General features: G+C 37.2%; 1 long non-coding RNA gene across 1 annotated transcript; it reads right to left on the bottom strand.

The window, feature by feature from the left end:
• Positions 1–8,438: 8,438 nt before the first annotated feature.
• Positions 8,439–11,324, bottom strand: LOC148200225 (uncharacterized). The gene is made up of 3 exons (XR_015785768.1): positions 11,090–11,324; positions 10,668–10,772; positions 8,439–8,734 (listed from the first exon to the last, which is right to left on the bottom strand). It is a non-coding gene; the product is annotated as an uncharacterized LOC148200225 (long non-coding RNA).
• Between the last annotated feature and the right edge of the window lie 1,564 nt (positions 11,325–12,888).

The raw sequence follows: 12,888 nt of genomic DNA, 5'->3' as shown, positions 1-12,888 counted from the left end.
TTGATGTGGGAGTTTAGACGTTGGAGGTTATCCTGATACTCTAATAACCATCTTTCTCAAATAGAGATTGATGATTATGTGGTGAGAGGAGTAGGAGGTCCTGTTATAAGGAAGACCCCAAAAGTTTTGTGACCTTGACAAGGACTAACTTTGTGAGTGGTAGCTTGGCAAAGCGCTTAGGTGGATCGGGTATCAATACTGGTATTGACGATCAAGTCTAGTATATATGTTAATTGTTGTACATTAATTGTATAAATGATCATTTGGTACTTTAGCTTACTCTTCTTCTATCTTTATCTGTTTACGTGTGCTTGTTTTCTCTTTTGCAATGATCACCTTAATGGTGTGAGCAAAGGAGGATGTGTTTGATGAGCAGGTATTAGAAAGTGGGTTTAAGCCTAACTCAAGCCCACAAAACCGACTTGTTAGGTGAGGTTTGCACCTCACTTATATATTATAAATTGACCTTATCTCTAGTCGATGTGGGGCTTCCAACACCCCCCCTTCACACCGAGGTATAGACATATCATGCGTGATAGTATAAATTAATGGGTGGTGCGATAGCGACCCGACAACGGGTGGAAACAAAAATGTCTACTTAGAACTTGTTAGGATAGACTCTAACCATGACTCTGATACCATATTAGAAAGTGAGTTTAAGCCTAACTCAACCCTACAAAACCGGCTTGTTAGGTGAGGTTTGCACCTCACATATATTATAAATTGGCTTTATCTCTAGTCGATGTGAGACTTCCAACAAAAGGTGCTAAGAGGAGATGAAACTGAGACATAAAAATAAAAGTTTTGTTTCTGTTTCATCTGTTTTTAAAATATCCTATTACATTTTTTGTTCAGTGTAACATTTCATAGTAGTTCATGATATTGTATATATATTTTGCTATTATAAATTATATCTAAATATCTATAATAACATCTTATATATTTATTTGAGTTAATTGTTTTGTATTATTGAATGTGTAACTAATAGCATAATAATTAAATACTATAAAAATTGAGATGTTTTATTTGTTCATTAGAACATACAACGCTTTAGTTAAAAATATAAAATAAATAAATATTTTTAAATGTAAAAGACTAAAAATGACATTTGGCCTCATAATTTTGGAAATTCTTTTAAAAGTAATTTTATTGAATGAACTTTTTTTTTTCACGTGTATCATATTAGAATTGTGAAATTAGAATTCTGAAATTGTGTGAAGAGACGAAACTTTCCTATAAGATTCGGTTGATGTCAAAATATAATGTGATAGCTTTATAGAATATTCTCTATACTTTAGAGAATCCAAATTTTATCAATAAGATGATATTACAAATTAAACAAAGAATGAACAACTATTTTTTATCTATATATTTTATATTTATTTTTTGTTGAAAATATGGATCTTTTAATAAAATTCAAGTCCTACCATATCTAAAACCAAAAGGTTTATCTTAAATGTAAGTGAAACTTAAATAACTTTATTTTATTTAATAAATTATTAACCAAAGAGAGTGTGATAAAATAAATTTTGTTAATACCGTGTCCAAATAAAAAAGTTTGTATAAACTCTTCATCCTAAAAAAAATATTTTTTATTTTAAATAGTAATATTTTATTTTAAAAATTATATTTCAAAAAGTACTCTTGAATAAAATTTATAGAATCGATTAGTATAGTATTATTTGTATTGACAAATAAACATAATAGTAATAGACAAGTTAGATGAATTTTAGTAAAAAGAATTCATATTAATTAATTATAATAATTTTTTATTAATATGTTATAATTTAAAAGACTCTTATTTTAAAAATATGTAGATAAAATTGAGTTGCTTGTTGTAGCCAAATTAATGTAACATCAATATCATTGGTTGGTATACATTTTGGAGAGGTGGCCAACCATATCGTGTTGACCGTTACCAACCCCACATCTTTATTGAAAGAATTACTTATAGCATATAAAATAGGGTCCTTTTCTTACCTACTTCTTTAAAATTATTTAAAATTTCATATTTTTTATGAGTATACTAAAAATATTCTTATTCAAAATTAAAAAAAATAGAAATAATGTTTTTTCAACTCACTTTTTTTTGTTTTTTTTTTATCAAAATCACATGCATATTTCATAAAAAGCTAAATTGAAAGTGTGATTGTTACAGGCATCAAAATTTTCATACGAGTTAACACAGTTGCATATCAAAATTTTGAATTTGATATGGTTATATTAACTAAGACCACTCTATATTAATTGACCCAACGACTTATGGCAAATTTAAACTATTATGAATAATTATTAAAATTAATACATAATAAACCATTTTAAAACTTATTAATTTTGAAAGCAACCCAGTATAAAGAAAGATTTTTTATCTGAATAAAAAAAATATGAATTGTTATTCATAAAATATTATTAGTTAGACGTTCATTAAATTTGAAAAATAGGAATACGTAGAGAGTTATTCATTTATGTATTTAAATGAATCACGATTCTTATTTTGTTATGACTTAACGTTACCAAATCTATAATAATGTTTTAAAAACCATTTGTGGATTGTGATTTTTTATTTTTACATAGCGTTTTAAAAATTTATTTAAAAAATTAAGATATTTTCAAAATAAATTAAAAAATACAAATGCTCAATACTAGTAATTAATACTAATAATTGAAATGTTAAAATGAGTTAAAATATGTGAATTAATCTGACCTATCACATATGGGTGTTACTCCTTTCACCACCACACCTTTCTCCCTCCACCTCCGCAATTTATTTTAATTCTAATTATATCCTCATATTAAAATTTTTTACTTTTACTATTTTAATTTATTTCAAACCTAGTTCTCCCACTTTACTCCTGCACCCAATCTTTCCATCTCTCATTTTCGTTTAATAATTTGTCTTTCGTTTTACTCTGCAACCTAATTTGTCTTCTCCGTTTCACTTCTCCTCCTCCGTTTCTTTCTTCTTCATTTTCCTTACATTATTAAAATACATTAAAAATATATTCAAAAATAATAAATCAAAACATTTAAATTAAATTATTAAAATATTTCCAAAATAAAGAATAAACTAATAAAAGAAACCCTAAAATAAAAAACGTAACTTTTAAACGGAGGTGACATCCTTCAACGGATGTCAACATCCGTTTAAGGAAAAACGGATGTCGACATCCGTTTTACCTTAAACGGATGTTGACATCCGTTGAAGGATGTCACCTCCGTTGAAGGATGTCACCTCCGTTGAAGGATGTTGACATCCGTTGAAGGATGTTGACATCCGTTGAAGGATGTTGACATCCGTTGAAGGATGTTGACATCCGTTGAAGGATGTCTTAAAGGTTATGTTTTTTATTTTAGGGTTTTATTTGAAGGTTTATTTGAATACGCACCTTGCGGAAGCAACACACACTGCACCACTCCACACACTGCACTACGAGAGCGACACTGCACCACGAGAGGCAGGCTGCTTGATAATTCTTTCCACCACCACCAACCTTTGCAACTTGTAAAAGAAAGAGAAAGAGAGGAAGAAATATAATGTTAAAATGAAAGAAAAATATTTTACTCATGTACGGGACACTAGAATAGGTTATTAGTGGAATAGGTTATGAATGAGTAAAATTAAAGAATAACCTTAAAAATAAAATTTTACTTAAGGGCAAAATAGTAAATGGGAGGTGGAGGGAGAAAGGTGTGGTGGTGGAGGGAGTAACACCCTTCTTTAAAATATCGGAGATTCTCTGCAACAGGACTTCTTTATTTACTACCACTTTCTAACATTAAATCTACCCCTGGGCTTCAAAACTAGTGTGAAATGAATTTGGCATGCCAGAGAGGCCCAAAAGATCTGCAAACATTGAGCAGGCTGGCCACTGAAATAGTAAAGCCACATTGTTTGAGATTGCAACTCCAAATTCCTATGCTTCATCCTTTAAAAAGTGGGAGGAGAGAGTATTTAAAGTAAAAGAAAAGTAGAAGCGAAAAAAAAACTGACAAAAACCTGTATTGCATAGAAAAATAGAAAAAAAGTAGAAGAGAAAGAAAAATAGTTAACGTCGTTTGTACATGTAACATCCCAAAAATACAGTAACAAACTATATATTAGAATAATCACATTAATAACAATCCAGATCAGTCTTACACTGGAGTCGAGCGTACGCTCATGGCCGAACGGCCTTACAAACGTGAATTACAAAATTTGAGATGTACAAGATAAACAAACCTGACCGAACGGTTTACAAAACAGAAATACCGAACGGTCATACCTAAAAAAAGGGAAGGTGATCGAAGGACCACCTTACTATAACTAGACTATTGACCGAACATCCTACTGTTCGGTCTTTACATCAATTTCTTCCAAATTTTCTTCTTTCAGCGCCTCTTCCAACCGCTCACCTTCTTCTGCTCACATCCACCCGGATGATCATTGCAATGACAAGGACGGACGTACAAAACCAGACAACACAAGGAATACACAGGGTAAGCTTATGTAATTTAATTCAAGTAATAACATACATTTTCATATGCAAGCACATTCCAATACATTCCAATAAACAATTCAATCAAACCCTGATACTAGACCGACTGTCCGGACTGTATGAATTCTGTGTAGCTACGACGTTCGTGCACCCGGGTGATGTAGTAACTGGAATTCTCATCAGCTGTCACCCGAGGTTAGTCCTATCTGTCCAAAGTACCCCTAAGGACTAGGACCTCCTGCCGTTCCCACACATGATCTACTCCCCTCTACTTGAGGACGAGTATTCACGGAACATCAGGATGAATCGCCAGCTAAGCTTTGTCCACATTCATACTTTACGATATCAATATTCATCCAAGAGTCGTTCCTCCCTGGAACGCTCGTTCAACTTCACATCATTTCATTCATATCACATTCTCTTCTTATTTCATACATAATCATTCTCAATTCCATCTTTCATTATCACTTTTCTCAAATTCATCTTTTATAATCTTTCACTTTAATATCATTTCCATCATCCATTCCAAGGACATAAAATACAGAACGTTCAGCCCTCTTCATAATGAGGACAAACGTAGGAACGAGACCGATAAATCTCCCGTTCTAGAATAGAATAAGACCGATTACAATAATATACCCTATATGATGAACATTATTTACCACGTGAATCAGTTGAATGAACTGACTCTCGTGAGTTCAGACCCACACTCAAAGAATAGAGTAAGTACGTAGGCTCTAGGTCGGATCCAAATGAATGTAGACACATCAAGACGTTAAAGAATCATATTTAGAATAATTCAATTACAGAAACCTAATACCTGTCAATGACCGAACACGGTAAAAGGATTTACTGGATTTGGACGAACACTATTTTTCATCAATATAGATTATATAAGAAACGAATACGAGCGCTTGGTGTAAGACCGAGCACTACTCAGTACGAGCGCTAGGTGTAAGACCGAGCACTACTTAGTACGAGCGCTAGGTGTAAGACCGAGCACTACTTAGTACGAGCGCTTGGTATGAGACCAAGCACTGTTCAATACGAGCGCTTGGTATAAGACCGAGCACTTACGAACGACGAAATTATACCATTATATATATATATATATATATATATATATATATATATTACTTTATCAAGGGATATTCGGATACAACTATGCTTGGCCGAACGCTCAAACATAGTATTACCACACGAGGACGCTCGTCCTCAATTAGGGTTCTCTCCAAATGAAAGAATCCCATTTTTACTATGTTTACCAGGAAAACCGAACGGTCAATGACCGTTCAGTGACGAACGTACTTTTTCATATGAGACTTTCATACTAGAATTATTTCTTTCCAACAATCATTTCTTAATATATAAACTTTCATAACTTTATACATTCCTATCAGATTCAACTTTCATACTTCAAACAATTCATATCACATAAATCTCATATAACTCATACATCATACATAACTCCACCATATTTCATTTCCACTCATTAAATAAACGAACGTTCATGAAATCCATTCATATCAACCATCATGTCAGTATTCATACTTGATATATACATTCACCCATTCAGCAACATGCATTCATTTTCAACAAGCGTACAACAACATACAATTAAATTAGATAAGCTTCCCTTACCTCTAGTGTGAACGTACATCCTTCAGAATAAATCTCACTTCACGGAATTAAGATTTCTTCTACTCTCAACGCTCAACCAAACTCTTCCAAACTAAACCAAACAGTAAGAAACCAAGATAACTTAGACTACACCCTCGTATGAAACCAAAACGTGGTTTGCATGTAACAAAAGAACGAACGACTAAGGGAAGAAGACTTATCAGCTCAAACTGGAAACTCAATCGGTTCAAGATGAAGCTTGGGACGCCGGGAATGCTTCCACGGTGCCTGAACGGTGATCGAAGTAGAGAAGGGTAAGTTACAGTAGAGAGAAGGGAGGGTTTTCTAGAGAGAAGAAGGAGGAAAATGAAAGATCAGATTTTGGAAAGAGGGTGCATGCAGAGGAGAGTGGGCAGGGTTTTCAGAAAAATCATTTTTGTTTACCCCACGTCCAACGGACGTACACTCTCCTGTCGACACCTGCCATCCACTAACTGATTTTCGGATCCCCTTCGCTTGACACCTGGCGTTCGTCATCTGAGTGTCAATTTCCCCTCTTGACACGTGAATTCCCACTAAGCGATACGTGCGTGGATTTCTTTTCTGGTTTCTGACTTTTGATTTTACTGGTTCGACAGTACATATCTAACGGAATGGATTTCATTGACATAATGTCAACACCCAATTTCGTCCGGATATACCAACAGATTTATTTTATTTTCATCATGAGTGGCAAATAAAAAAAAAAAGAGTAAAAAAACAAATAATAAAAAATAAAAGTAAAAATAAAAAAAGAGCGTTCGTCCTCTGACGTTCGGCTCCGTCCTCTCTCATGCGTGACGTTCGTCCACTGCATTGTTCGACCGTTCGTCCTCTGCCTTTCGGACCGTTCGTCAACTGCATTGTTCGACCGTTCGTCCTCTGCCTTCGGACCGTTCGTCCTCGCCTTTATGCGACCGTTCGTCCTCTGTCTTTCTGACCGTTCGCTTCTCTGCTCCAAATCTTTTTGACGATCGGTTACTTCCCTCTACATGCAAACGTTCGTTCTTTATTAATAATATCACAGACGTTCGTCTCGGTCCTTTAGGACGTTCGTCCTTGGCTTCAACCGTTCGGCATCCTCAACCGTTCACTATTCGACCGTTCGGCCATTCGGTCCTTCTGGACGTTCGTCCACTAAGAGGACGCTCGTCCACTACCGCTCGTCCACAATTCAAAGTTGATTTTAGAAAAACGTTAGATTTATAACGGCGTTAAGTGGGTAGGATTCAATTGATACAAATTTCAAAACATAGGTATCAAATGCCTACATTTTTAAAACCGGGTACTAAACAGCAAATTACCTCCGAACATGGGGACTAAGTAGGTAATTAAGTCTTTATTTTATTTTATTTATTAAAAATTATTGCAAAATATACTATTTATTTTATAAAATTGATTTCTTCCTTACCAGAAACTAATTCATCTTGTATTGTGTTGTTTAAAATAAAAAAAAAAAAGTTTATTTTCTTTGTGTTGTTTGGAAATGTATAAAGTTGTTTTTGTTCTTTACATGAGTGGAAGTAATAAACGAATGTTGGAAGAGAATTTAGAAGGCGAAAAGGGTGCTTGAGGAAAATTTGCATATGTGATAAAGAACTATATCTTGATTTTAAAGAAGAAGAACTTGAAGAAGACACGTAAAAATTTAAATAACCTATGACAAAGTTGAAAAATAAACATTTGGAAGAACATATCTTCTCGAGGCTCACGATACTCCATGAAAATTGAAATTCAAGGAATATAAAAATCATAGTTTGAAGCATAATTATACAATAGTTTAGACAATTAAAAATATTTGTAATTCTTTTAATTACAAAAAATTTGTTTTTATATTTTTTAAATTTAAAGTTATTTTTAGACTTAATGTCTTTGTCTCCTTTCTTTATGTCTCCTTATTATAAAAAGGAGATCTTTAAAATTGCAAGGATGATCATCGGCAGGCTTGCTTGAAGGATTGCAACTCTATTCCAGTAAATTGATCGGCCCAGTGTTAAAAAACTACTTGTTTCGGTGTAAACTTTGTCCGGTGTGTCTTTGTTGCTCCTGGCTGTCTGGGATGCTTGCTCTTTTCCAATTGTTGTTCATACTCGCCAAAGGAGGGGGAGGTACTTGCAAAGATACTCCGACGCTCAAGTCAAATGTGAGTTATGGAGCCTCAGCTCTCAAGAGAGTGATTATGATACTGATCTGAAATATTATTTGGAGTCTCTAGACATAAGAGAACGTAGAGGGAACCTCTCTGGCCCTTGGCACTGTTACTGTGACATCCCAAAAATACAGTCATAACTATAAATTCAGAAAGTCACATTTAATAATAATTCAGTACAGTTTTTCGCTAAAAACAAAAGCCAAGCCGTACACCTTACAACACGAATCACAATCCGAAGTCGAACGCACAAATAAAACCTGACCGAACGGTTTACAGAAAACATTTACCGAACGGTCCAAAATAAACTTAAATGAAAACGAGAGATGGTCGAACGACCATTCAATTCAACTAAATACAATACAGGCCGAGCGGTCTCACTGCTCGATCTTCACTTCAACATCCACCAGGTTCTCTTCATTCAACGCATCTTCCAAACGCTCGTCTCCATCTGCTCACATCCACACGGATGATCATTGCAATGACAAGACGGACGTACAAGGACAATGGACAACACAAGGAAAACGAAAGGGTAAGCTTACGTAATTTAACTCATGCATCAACATACAATTTCAGGTAAATAATTCAACATACATGCATATCTCAATTTACACATTCATTACATAACAGTTCACTTTAATGTATTCACAAGTTAAAACTCAACACGACTGACTGTCCGGACTGTATGAAATCTGTGTAGCTTCGGTGTTCGTGCACCCGGGTGATGTAGTAACTGGAACTCTCATCAGCTGCCACCCGAGGTTAATCCTATCTGTCCAAATAATCATCAGGACTAGGACCTCCTGCCATTCCCACACATGACGTACTGTCTCTACGTGAGGACGAGTACTCACGGAATATCAGGATGAATCAACCGGCTAAGCTTACCACATTCATACTTTACAAATCTCAATAATCAAGTTCTGAGTCGTTCCTCCTTGGAACGCTCTTTCATAAATCATAACTTTCCATTCATCTCATATTCACTTTTCATCATGTATTCATATTTTCATTTCATCTCATATACTGTTCATCATTCATTTTTCATCATTCATAAGAAACCACCAAGACCGAACGTTCTGTCCCCAGAGATCGAGGACGAACGCTGTAAATGAGACCCAAAAGGAGACGCTCGTTCGAATCAAAGAACGAACGGTTTAAGTTCATAAATGTACAAGTCTGGTACTGTTCATTGGACGAACGCTGTGGAAAATAGTACGAGCGCTCAAAATAACGCCGAGCCCCATTTTGGGACGAACGCTCAGTTCAAACCGAGCACAATCATAACGAACGCTCAGAGTTAGACCGAGCACCAAATAGAGCGAGCGCTCAATCTGAGACCGAACACCGATTTGAACGAACGTTCGGTAGGAGACCGAACACCAAATTCGAACGAACGTTCGGTAGGAGACCGAACACCAAATTCGAACGAACGTTCGGTATGAGACCGAACTCCAAATTCGAACGAACGTTCGGTATGAGACCGAACTCAAATTTTAGAACGAGCGTTCGGTATGAGACCGAACACCAATTTTAGAACGAGCGTTCGGTATGAAACCGAACACCAATTTTAGAACGAGCGTTCGGTATAAGACCGAACACTCCTAAGTACGATCGTCAGGTGTGAGACCGAACGTTTAATAACTTAAAATACAGAATTGATAAATATACTAAGGGACTTTTGAAGAAGTGTTTACGAGTGGTAAAATACACTGTTTCACACATGCATACAACAGAAGGGAATTTGTCAAAGTATACCATATTCAACAATACTTGGCCGAACGCTCAAGCATAGCCTTTAGACACGAGGACGCTCGTCCTCAACAAAGGATTGATCCAAATGAACGAATCCCACTTCGGTTATTTTCATCAGAAAAACCGAACGGTCAAAGACCGTTCAGTAACGAACGCATAGGCAAAGTATTTCAGCCGAGGACGCTCGTCCTCCACCAGAGTTTTACTCAAATGAAAGAGTTAACATTTCAATCAGGTTACTTAAGGAAAACCGAACGGTCAATGACCGTCCGTTCAGTACGAACGTACAATTTCATGAGAAATTCATTTTCAATTCCAGATTCCAGTATATTTTTCATCATAGACTTTCATAGATTTATTTGTTCATATCAAAATCAACTTCCACATCTCATACGATCCAGAACATCAAAATCTCATGTATTTCATGCTTCATACATAAATTCAATCATATTTTATTTTCATTCATTCAACAACGAACGTTCATGCAACTTAATCACAGTAACATCATGCATCATATTCATGTAAATAACGAACGTTCACATAGCCAATCATAGCAGCATCAAACAGTAAAATGACGAACGTTCACATAGCATACATCAAACCAGTTAAATTAAATAAGCTTCCCTTACCCGGAAATGAACGAACGTTCACAGGCGCACACAGACGCTCTCTACTCAAATCCTTATCACCAACGCTCGTTAATCCACTATATGAACGAACGCTCAGAAACCCACCTATATGTGGTCATATACTATTAGGACGAACGTTCAGAATATTAGAACGAACGCTACGGGACGAACGCATGAGCGAACGCTCGTCAGGCTAAAGAAAAGCGAGCGTTCAAATTAACGTGGACGAACGTTCAATTCGCCTTGTTTAGGACGAACGTCCAATTTTGAAGCCAAATTGGACGAACGCGATTCTGCAGATTCTGCAGAATCGCAGGTTTTCCAGAAAACCAGAAAACCTCCATTTTTAACTTTAAAGCTTTTAGATTTCTACAAAAACAGTAAGATTAACTCATCAAAACGAAAAATCTAGCACCCCTTACCTCTTGAAGACTTCCTTTGTGAATTCTTTGAGTCTAACTCCTCCAAAACTTTCAGCTCCAACTCAATTCCACCAAGCTTTGAACTTCTCCTTCTCTCACAAAAATGGCAGCAAGGTAGCAAGGCTTCTTCCCCATTTCAGAACCCAGTACCTCCTTTTATCTTCCAAGCTTGCATGGTGCCAAACACATGAGGGAAGTCACGGGTGTTCTTTGCTCCCCACTTCCAAAAAGACAACTCCCGTGACTTCTAATTGCTTCCTCTCTGCCCCTTCAATAATGCAGCTCAATAAATGAAAAAGTGGTGCCCACCATGTCCCCACCGTCCTCAAAATTTACGGGTCTTACAGTTACTGTATTTATAAGCAAAATAAGAAATAACCACCTTACCTAAAAATGTGGTTAGTGGCTTTATAAATATCTTAGATATTTTACGTAATAAATATAATATTTAAGATAAAATATCTTACTACATAACATGCCCCCCAAGTCCGAGTTAACCGCTCTGTTTTATGGACGCGGTAACTATAGGACTTATGGATTTGAGGGAGGCTATGTTGGGGAGCGTGTTTCTGGTTGTCGCTCATGTGTGGACTGAACGTTTTTAAACCAAGGACGACCGAGCGGTTGAGTTTGATGGACCAAAAAGAGGCGGTGACGAACGACAAAAAGCTGAAACGAGTGAGGCCGAACGTGAGGATATGTATGGCCGAGCGGTAGAAGCCGAGTGGCATGTGAGGCCGAGTGGTTGAAACCGAAGGGAGGACGGACGACTGACTGTGTGAACGTTCGTTAACATTTGATTGTCGAGCGTTGAGGCTGAACGACTGACTGTGTGAACGTTCGTTGACATTGATGGTTGAGCGTTGAGGCCGAGCGACCGACTTTGTTAACGTTCGTTGACATTGATGGTGGAGCGTTGAAACCAAATGACGAACGCTTTCGATGTCGAACGACAGAATCTTTGAAAATTTGATGTTCTTGGGCGAACATAAGCTAGGCTAGAGGATGGTCCCCTAGGTTTGATGGTCTGGGTGTTCTAGGGCGAACATCTACCAGCGGGAGTGAGTCCCTTTGTTCAATGCACTTGGGTGTTCTGGGGCGAACATCTACCAGCGGGAGTGTATCCCTTTATTCAATGCACCTGGGTGTTCTAGGGCGAACATCTACCGGGTCTAGGAGTGCTTCAGGATGAACGGCTCTCAGGTGTCCGCTTTGATGTACAAGATATGCTTATCTGCACTGTAAGAAACAAATTTAAGCATATAGGTGAGACCGTTTGGTCAAGTTGCAAACCTGGTAGCCGATCGTCCATTAGGCCGAATGCTGGACGCTTGAGGCCGTACGTCGAAGAGATCGATTGATCGAACGCCAGTGAGTCCGAATGACCAAACGCTTCCTGCGGGAATTGCCGAACGTTAATGAAGTGATGGGCCGAACGGCTGGCCAAGATGCCGAACGTTAATGAAGCGATTGGCCGAACGGTTGAAGCCAAGATGCCGAACGTTAATAAGGCCGAGGTGCCGAACGTCAGGAGGTCGAACAAGAGTATAAGCGCTCGTGTTGATGTATGGTCGACCTGGAAAATGGCGACCGGCAATGGGGAACAATGGGAGCGGCCGACATCAATGAGGCAACATCCTGGACGCTGTAGGCCACGGAAAGCCGAACGATTGAGGCGGGTTGGCCGAACGTCAGGGAGAGTGATGGTTGGTCGCTTGAGACCGAACGTCTATGATGATCGAAGTGACGAACGCTCTAGGCGAACGTCTATGATGAGCGAAGTGACGAACGCTCCAGGC

Source organism: Vigna umbellata, chromosome 4 (genome assembly GCF_029865625.1).
Source record: "Vigna umbellata cultivar VRB3 chromosome 4, Vumbellata_1.0, whole genome shotgun sequence".
NCBI lineage: Eukaryota > Viridiplantae > Streptophyta > Magnoliopsida > Fabales > Fabaceae > Vigna > Vigna umbellata.
The sequence above is the reverse complement of the archived record's forward strand: the minus strand, read 5'-3'. Positions and strand labels throughout refer to the sequence as shown.